Raw genomic sequence first — 10,000 nt, forward strand, 5'->3', positions numbered from 1 at the left:
ATACTCCTCGCCGCTGAGAGATCGCGCTGTACAGGTGAAAAGATGCGACAGCTGCCTCCTTGTGTACCGGAGGGGACACGTGATGCAAGACTTGGTCCACATTGCAGCTGACCAGTGGGAGGCATGGTCTAACAACGTTCGAGACAGGGGAGGGTAGAATTGGATAAAACAAAATTGGGATGGGAGAAAAATAGAAAAATGGGGAGAAAAAGTATATGCTATAGATAACATTCAGCCACTAGGTGTCGCACTAGAGGGACTAAACACGTTTCGCAATTATGCCACATCAATGTGGAACGCCCCTACCCAAAGCTGTAAAGGAATGTGGATCACTACCCACTTTCAAAACCTCTCTCAAGGGACACCTACGGGAGACTGCAATTCAACACTGGCCCCTGTAAATATCCTAACCCAACCCCCTCCAATGTACAGTCATTTACCTAGTATGGTTTTGTCAATAGTCCAATGTACAATTTTGTTTGTTTGTACAGTGTCCCCCCCCCCCCCTCAATGTACAGTTTTGCTTGTATATACAGTGTGCCCCCCCCCCCCCCAACCACCTCCAATGTAGATTACCCAGTATGGTTGTCAATATCCCAGTGTACCCAACCCCCCCCCACCCAACCTCCTCCAATGTACAGTTTCTACGTCAAATGTATATACTCCCTTTTCCTGACTCCTTCTGTATCACAAACAGTACTGTATTTGCAAATCTGGTATGTCATAAATGTATAGATGTAGCAGTACTGACTATCTGTATGTCATGTATGTCATATATGTCCTGATGAATTGAAAATGGGGGACCCTGATGTAAACAAGTCTTTCTCTGGTCTGCATCCCCTTAACAATTGTGTGTATTGAGCTGTACTGTATTGTACCCATTCTGCAATCTGTTAATAAAGTTTTCAATCAATCAATCAAAGAGCACCAGCGTGTCATTTATCCAGTCAGGTGCTATAGATAACATTCAGCCACTAGGTGTCGCACTAGAGCACCAGCATGTCATTTATCCAGTCAGGTGCTATAGATAACATTCAGCCACTTGGTGTCGCACTAGAGCACCAGCATGTCATTTATTCAGGTGCTATAGATAACATTCAGCCACTTGGTGTCGCACTAGAGCACCAGCATGTCATTTATCCAGTCAGGTGCTTATAGATAACATTCACCACTAGGTGTCTCCACTCACTGGTCTTGCCCTGCGCCGAGCCACTGCCCCTCTGTTCCGGTACTCGGCGGTGACCTGGACGCTGTAGCGCGTGTCCGGCAGCAGAGACTGCAGCAGCAGCCGCTTCTCTCCGCCCGGGACCAGCGCCTGGAGAGGACGGAAAACAGAGAGCACAACAAGTTACTTTTTTTTTTCAATATAAGTCTAGTAATGTATGAATTAGTAAATATAATATAGTATGTTCTGATGAGTAAATAGGGGTGGGATTAAATAAGTGTATGCTTCTTCCCACTCATTTTCAAATATGTAAATGAACAAAAAAAATTATAATAATAATTTAGTTTGACTTGTTTGTTTGTTCTTTGTTCTTTTTTTATTTACATTTTTTTTATACATTTATTATTTTGACGGCTTATGGCTATATCTGTACTTATGTTTGTTATGTTTGTTATGGTTTGCATATTTGAAATAAACTTTAATCAATCAATCAATCAATCAACAGGCTGAAGGCCCAGCTGACACGTTCACGGGCGTCGCAACTGGTTGGAAGTTGAGATGTGACGCTCCCCGGGTCTCTGCCCAAATTAATGAATGAATGAATGAATGATCATTACATTTATATAGCGCTTTTCTAGACACATTTATCAGCCAATAAGGAGGTTGATTAGGTGGCCTTGATGTCAGAGACCTGATTGGGAATTTGGCCAGCCAGGAACGTCGGGGAACCCCCGACGTCTTTACGATAGGCGTCTTGGGTTCTTTAATGACCGAGATTCAGTCAGGACCTCGGTTTAGCGTCTCATCCGAAGGACGGCACTCGCAGCTGTACGGTGTCCCTATCACCGTAACAGGGGCATTGTTACTGACAAGTCCAGAGGACAGAGTGCCCCCTGCTGGACAACAACACCACTTTCCGACAACGGCCTTGACCGGGGCTCGAACCGGTGATCTTCCGATCATGAGTCCAGAATAACGAATGTGACCGTTCATCTAAATCACTGCACGAAAGTATAAAACCTGCAGAATCTGGGATCTGGAGCTCTCATATGAATATTCTATATCTAGTTTTTTTTTTATCCACTTTTTCTCCTCCTGTTTTTTCTGTGTTTTTCTCCCACCCCAATTTAGTCGTGCCAATTCCCCCCTCCCCTTCCTGGTCGTTGCTCGCATGTGCCCCCCACTGGTCGGTCGTAGGGAGGGTTGATAGATACCATCACATGTCCCCTCCGATACACGAGGAGGCAGCCTGTCTCATCTTTTCACCTGCCAGCGCGGACTCTCATTGGTGAGGTGTAACGTGGGGGAGGCTCACACTACCCCCACCATCTCCTGTCTCTGCTGTGCAGGCGTCCCCCAACCGACCTGTAGGAGTCGCTGTTTACAACGACCAGATTACCACCCATCGACTTCCCACCCGCTGACTCTGCCAATTGAGTCAGTATGAATGAATGAATGAATGAAAACTTTATTTAACAGATTGCAGAATGGGTACAATACAGTACGGCTCAATACATACAATTGTTAAGGGGATGCAGACCTGAGAAAGACGTTTGTCTTGTTTCCATCAGGGTCCCCCATTTTCAATTCATATAGACATTTATGACATACACAACATACATGACATTTATGGCATAGGGACATATAGGTATTTAGTACTGATACATTTGTGACATAGGCGGTATTCAAATATACAGTACTGTTACCCCTAGATCCTGACAGAGTATATACATATGATGGGGAGGGGACTGTACATTAGGAGGGGGTGGGTGGGTGGGAGGGAAATATACATACGGCGGGGAGGGAATATATACATGCGGTGGGGAGGAGACTGTCTATTAGGAGGTGGTGGGGGTTTTGGGCATTTACGGTGGCCAATTTCGAATTGCAGCCTCCCGTAGGTGCTCTTTAAGGGCGGTTTTGAATGTGGGCAGGGATTCACATTCCTTTACAGCTTTGGGTAGGGCGTTCCACATTGTTGTGGCATAATTGCGGAACGTGTTTAGTCCCTTGTTTGAGCCGAATCTGGGTTTAACATGATTTGTTGAGCTTCCTCTGGTGTAGTGGTTGTGGTATTCACTGACCTTTGGGAAGTATTTTGACATGTACATGGGCACCCCGGTCGTATAGTGTATCTTGTAGACCAGGCCCATTGCAAGTTGCTGTACTCTGTCGTCTACTCTAAGCCATCCTAGGTTGGCAAAGTGGGCAGGGGTGAGGTGGGTTCTGGGGTTCAGGTCAAGTAGTAGTCTGACCAGTTTGTTTTGTGATGTTTGTAATTTTGTTTTAAGCGCCTTTGAGGTGCTTTGGTACCATGAGGTGCACGCATAGTCATAGTACCCTTGAATGAGTGCTCCTGCCAGAGTCTTCAGGGTATTCTTGTTTACCAGAGAGGAGATCCGGTACAAGAATCTAGTTCGTTGGTTGACTTTTTTTATTACATTGGATGCCATTTTGTCACAGGAAAGATTTGCCTCTAGGATGGAACCCAGGTAGGTAATTTCGTCTTTCCTTGTGACAATATTGTCACCCACTGTAACTGAGAAACCGTCGGTCTTGCTGAGTTTGTTATTTGAACCGAAGAGAATGGACTCTGTTTTGCCCATGTGTAATGATAGTTTGTTATCAGCGAGCCATATGCAGATTTTGCCTAGTTCCGTGCTGAGGGTTTTTTCAACCTGCAATTTGTTCTTGTCAGAGACCAGCAGGGCTGAGTCGTCCGCAAACAGGAACAAGTTGCAGTCACAGGCTGACGACATGTCATTTGCATAAATTAGGAAGAGTAGCGGTCCTAGTATGCTTCCTTGTGGAACACCACAGCTCACTGTGAGGGGGGGGGATAGAGTACCGTTTACCTCTACCATCTGTTCTCTCCCCTCCAGGTAGGATTGCATCCAGCTCACTGATAGGCTATCAAAACCAATTGCTTTTAGCTTGTCCATTAGAATGGAGTGATTGACAGTGTCGAAGGCCTTTTGTAGGTCCAGCATGACCATGCCGCAGTATTTGCCAGCGTCCACCTCTTGTTTGATGTGGTCGTTCAAATAGAGGAGGCATGTGTCAGTGGAGTGGGACGTTCTGAAGCCAGATTGGAATTCGTAGATTAGGTTTTTTTCCGCCAGGTACTTTTCGACCTGTTCGTAGACTATTTTCTCCATGACTTTCGAGATGGAGGTAAGAATAGAAACAGGGCGGTAGTTGCCTGGGTCTAATTTGTTGCCCTTTTTGTGTAGAGGGGTCACTCTCGCAATTTTGAAGTCCTTGGGGACGTGCCCCTGTCTTATAGAGAGGTTTATTATGTGTGTGATGACTGGGGTGATGGCGGCTGCTGCGTCTCTGAGGAATTTGGAGGGGATGTTGTCATGGCCAGTGGCCTTGTTAGGTTGGAGGGCGCTCAATTTTTTGAGTACCTCATCGGTTGTTACCATTTCAAGTTTGAAGTCGTCTTTGTGGACCCCTAGGTTTTTGTAGTATGCTACTATGTGTTCTACCCCATAATGCCCTGAGTGGGAGGGTAGTTTGTTTACCAGTGTTGTGGCTATGTTTGTGAAGAAGATGTTTAAGTAATTGGCTACATCCAGCTTGTCTGTGATGAGCGTGTTGTCCGTCTTTATGTTTATGTTTGAGAATCTGGTTTTAAGTTTTTTACTGCAGCCTAGTTGATTATTGAGTAATTTCCAAAGTTCGCGGGGTTTGTTTTTGTTTTCCTCCGTTTTGTCGTTGATGAAATTTCTTTTTGCGGTTCTGATCATGATGTTTACGTCATTTCTTAGTCTGTTTCTTTGGATTTTTAGTTCAACCACGTGGGCTTGGAGTTCACTGTTTGAGCTTTTGGAAAGCTTTGTCTGACTTTTATGAAGTTCAGAGCATTTTTTGTCTCTGGTTTTCATAGCGGCCAGTATTTCAGTGTGCATCCATGCCTCAGCGCGATTTTTAACCCTGGTGGTTCTTATCGGTGCCATGTTGTTGAGTATTGCTGTGAATTTGGTTTTGAATCCAAGCCATGTTTCTTCAACCTGTGTACCACTGAGCTCATCTGACCAGTCCAAGCTCCCCAGTTCTAGGTTAAAGGCCTCTCTAGAGTAAGTTTTGAGGTCTCTAGATGTGACTGTTTTGTGACAGCCGGCCTTCTGTTTTAGCTTTTTGCGGGTACAGAAAATCATATAATGATCACTTAACCCGCATGCTATCACCCCTTTACTGGAGATCATGGACTTGTCAGAGGTCAAAATGAGGTCAATGGTGGTTTGTGTTGAATCGCATACCCTTGTGGGTTGTGTGATTAGCTGGCTGAAACCGTGCAGGTCAGAAAATCTACTGAAGGCCTTGAAGACGGGTGCTGATTTACGCAGCATATCCGTGTTCCAGTCCCCAATAAGAATTTTTTCTACCCCCTCCACCCCAGCTAAACACCCATCAAGTGTGTCATAAAACCCACTCTGTTCTGGTGGTCTATAGATTGTGCCTACTAGTACTGGTTTCGCCCTGTCTAATAAGATTTCAATCCAAACAGTTTCAATTTCATCATGGTTAAGGTCAGTACGGTTGATGTATTTGGTATCCTTGTGTATATACACACAGACGCCACCTCCATACTGGTTCCTATCCCTCCTGACTATTGAGTAGTTTTCAATTTCAATCTCTGGATCCTGTACAGATGAGTCTAATGACGGCCGGCCAAAGCCGGAGGCAACGCCGACAGCCAGATTCGATACCAGTGTCTCACGCGTTGGTGACGAGCGCTTAGTCCGCTGCGCCACCCAGCCGCGTATTCTATATCAAGTTTTCAAGTTTCTTTATTAGTTATACTAATGTAATACTTTTATATGAAATGCTTTTTTCTGTTTTGCTGTATTGTATACTGTATTGTGTGAACTGTCTATTTTTTTGCAGCAATTATTCTTTGATCAGTAAATAAAAATGTCTAAACTATAATCTTGACTAGACTTAACCCTTTCACTGCCCCACTACCAAATGGTTAACCCTTTCACGGCGACAATACACAGAAGGTTAAACCCTTTCACTGCCCCACGACAGCAGGTTAACCCTTTCACTACCACACTACAGAAGGTTAACCCTTTCACTACCACACTACAGACGGTTAACCCTTTACTACCACACTACAGAAGGTTAACCCTTTCACTACCACACTACAGACGGTTAACCCTTTACTATCACACTACAGTAGTGTGAAGGGTTAACCTTCTGTAGCGTGGTAGTGAAAGGGTTAACCTTCTGTAGCGTGGTAGTGAAAGGGTTAACCGTCTGTAGCGTGGTAGTGAAAGGGTTAACCGTCTGTAGCATGGTAGTGAAAGGGTTAACCGTCTGTAGCGTGGTAGTGAAAGGGTTAACCGTCTGTAGCGTGGTAGTGAAAGGGTTAACCGTCTGTAGCGTGGTAGTGAAAGGTTAACCTTCTGTAGTGTGGTAGTGAAAGGTTAACCTTCTGTAGTGTGGTAGTGAAAGGGTTAACCGTCTGTAGTGTGGTAGTGAAAGGTTAACCTTCTGTAGTGTGGTAGTGAAAGGTTAACCTTCTGTAGTGTGGTAGTGAAAGGGTTAACCGTCTGTAGTGTGGTAGTGAAAGGTTAACCTTCTGTAGTGTGGTAGTGAGAGGTTAACCTTCTGTAGTGTGGTAGTGAAAGGTTAACCTTCTGTAGTGTGGTAGTGAAAGGCTTTAACCTTCTGTAGTGTGGTAGTGAAAGGGTTAACCTTCTGTAGTGTGGTAGTGAAAAGGTTAACCTTCTGTAGTGTGGTAGTGAAAGGGTTAACCTTCTGTAGTGTGGTAGTGAAAAGGTTAACCTTCTGTAGTGTGGTAGTGAAAGGTTAACCTTCTGTAGTGTGGTAGTGAAAGGTTAACCTTCTGTAGTGTGGTAGTGAAAGGGTTAACCTTCTGTAGCGTGGTAGTGAAAGGCTTTAAAGGAACACAGCAACATTATAGGAAGTGCGCTTCCTGTCTTCTCTACAGTCTGACAAGAAGATAGATTCCAATTTTCCTCTCTGTGCGTTCGGTAGAAAGCTACTGTATCCGGCTGCAAGCTAGCCTAGCCTATAGCCTAGCTTAGCCCAAAATAAATGGAAGCGGATTGTTTATTGTTGTTTATTGTTTAAAAAGGATCCCCATTAGCTGTCACCTAAGTGGCGAGCTAGTCTTCCTGGGGTCCACATAGAAAGACAACAGAAAACACAAAACATAACAACATGAGATACATATGACAATCACAATTAACAATGATAATCTAAAAACAGTAAAACATTGTAGACATCATTATCTAAAAACATTGTGTAACATTGTCTAAAAACAGTAAAACATTGTAGACATCATTATCTAAAAACATTGTAACATTGTCTAAAAACAGTAAAACATTGTAGACATCATTATCTAAAAACATTGTAACATTGTCTAAAAACAGTAAAACATTGTAGACATCATTATCTAAAAACATTGTAACATTGTCTAAAAACAGTAAAACATTGTAGACATCATTATCTAAAAACATTGTAACATTGTCTAAAAACAGTAAAACATTGTAGACATCATTATCTAAAAACATTGTAACATTGTCTAAAAACAGTAAAACATTGTAGACGTCATTATCTAAAAACATTGTAACATTGTCTAAGAACAGTAAAACATTGTAGACATCATTATCTAAAAACATTGTAACATTGTCTAAAAACAGTAAAACATTGTAGACATCATTATCTAAAAACATTGTAACATTGTCTAAGAACAGTAAAACATTGTAGACATCATTATCTAAAAACATTGTAACATTGTCTAAGAACAGTAAAACATTGTAGACATCATTATCAACATCAGAATATTTTGCTCACATATTTAAGTAGTGCATTCTCAGGTGGTATTTGAAAGACACTTTACTATTCAATTGACTTATGTTCAGTGGGGCAGTTATTCCAATGATTGATGGCACGATAAACAACCGTCCTCTTTAAAGCATTTGATTTTGGACGTGGTAACATAATCTGTCCATCATCATCTGACCTAGTAAAATAAGAATGAACCCGACTGCATCTGACAATTTGTTTGTATAAGAAAACAGGTTGAGACGAAAAGACAGTGTTCCTGAAAAATGTAACTGTGGGATACGGACCACTTAGCCCAGCTTAAAACTCTGGGAGAGGTGTTTTTGGCTAGCTGGTCCATATCTGCTTCCGTTCATTTGTGCTAAGCTAGGCTAGCTTGCAGCCGGATAGCTTTCTACTGAACAAACGGAGAGGGAATTGGTTCTTCTTGTCCGACTCAGTCCAGCCGGCTCAAGGACTCATTCTACCGCCAAGCCATCAGACTCATGAACAATACCTTAACAATTATGATTTTGCCCTGTGTTTTTATTAGGGATGTCCGATATTATCGGCCGATATCGGCATTAAAATGTGATATCGGAAAATATCGGTATCGGTTTAAATTTTTTTATTGTTATTTTTTTTTTTTTTTTTTTTACATTTCTATAACCTTTATTTAACCAGGCAAGCAAGTAAGAACAAATTCTGATTTTATTTATTGTCAAAAGTATGCATAATGTTGTGTTAATTCCACAACAAGAGATATGTAATGTTAATTACCTGAAATTATTCAATTTTTTGGGGGGAGGAACCCTGCATATATCGGTATCGGTTGATATCGGTATCGGAAATTAAGAGTTGGACAATATCGGTATATTGGTATCGGTAAAAAAGCCAATATCGAGCATCCCTAGTTATTATCTATGTAGTATTTTATAGTACTGTATGTACATTTTATTCTACTGTTGCACTTTTTATATCACCACTCTCAGCACTGTCACTTTTTCTTAAATCATTATTATGCTGGTTTTTATTGTGTTTGCTTTCGTATGTATTCTATTGTGTATTTTATTGACTGCTGTAGGTCGAGGGGGCGGGACCTAAGAATTTAGCTCTTTTTGTATCTAAATGTGACACGATGCAACAATAAAACTGAATCTGAATCTGGAGAAGCATTTCCCATTTATTTTAATTAGATGTAACCGTTATTTAACTTTAAATGAGTATTCACAATGACAGCCATGACGTTGGCGTGTTCCTTTAAGCAGAACCCCTGCTCTAAAGGAGTAATACACTTGTTAAAGTTAGAGGTTATATCATGTAGGATTGCAAGTAACTGTCTAACTGTACACAACTGTTTCCACTGACTGTACATAACTGTTTCCACTAGAGGGCGCTATAGGCGGAGCCGCTAATGCTACCACCAGGTGGAGAGTATTTAAGGAGATGTCTCCTCCCCCTCTATCTCTTTCCCACCTGCCTCTCGCGGAGAGGAGAACTCATGTACTGCTGCCTTGCCATGTAAATAATAAATCACGCCGATCAAAAGACTGAAGGTAGAAACCATGCCTCTTGACCACATTATTGTCGCCCCATAGCCAGACTCTGTCAACACACTGCAAACATGAAGAAGAAGGAGTAGCGTGGAACTCTCACCGTGCTCTCCTGGGCTTCAGCGCCGGTCAGGGCGGTGTACGAGACGCGGTACTGCAGGACATGAGCGTTGGGAGGAACCCAGCTGACCAACAAGCTGACCGCCGTCTCCTCAGAGATGGAGACACTGGATGGACCCCCTCCGGACACTAGAGGGAGACAGAGGACAGGTTAGACTAGACTAAAGACTACACCACTACACAACACAGAACAGAAGAGGTAGGAGAGGAGGTTTTAACTGAAAAGATAACTGTAATAATACTACCCCATGTACTGTATTAGTAGTATATACATTATTAGTATTTTATTAGTATTAGTATATCAATTCATGGATGTGAAATGTCTACATAACTCAGCTATGCAACTGATAACAGATAATAC

The 10,000-nt window shown here is 42.5% G+C and overlaps 1 long non-coding RNA gene across 1 annotated transcript in view; it reads right to left on the reverse strand.

The window, feature by feature from the left end:
* Window positions 1-1,189: 1,189 nt before the first annotated feature.
* Window positions 1,190-10,000, reverse strand: part of LOC311248000 — a 10,543-nt gene continuing 1,732 nt past the window's right edge. The window contains exons 2-3 of the long non-coding RNA XR_014620903.1: window positions 9,623-9,768; window positions 1,190-1,315 (exon numbers count right to left, since the gene is read on the reverse strand). This is a non-coding gene — a long non-coding RNA (uncharacterized lncRNA). The remainder of the gene's footprint in view (window positions 1,316-9,622; window positions 9,769-10,000) is intronic.

This window comes from Notolepis coatsorum (assembly GCF_963971535.1).
Source record: "Notolepis coatsorum genome assembly, contig: SCAFFOLD_1938, whole genome shotgun sequence".
NCBI lineage: Eukaryota > Metazoa > Chordata > Actinopteri > Aulopiformes > Paralepididae > Notolepis > Notolepis coatsorum.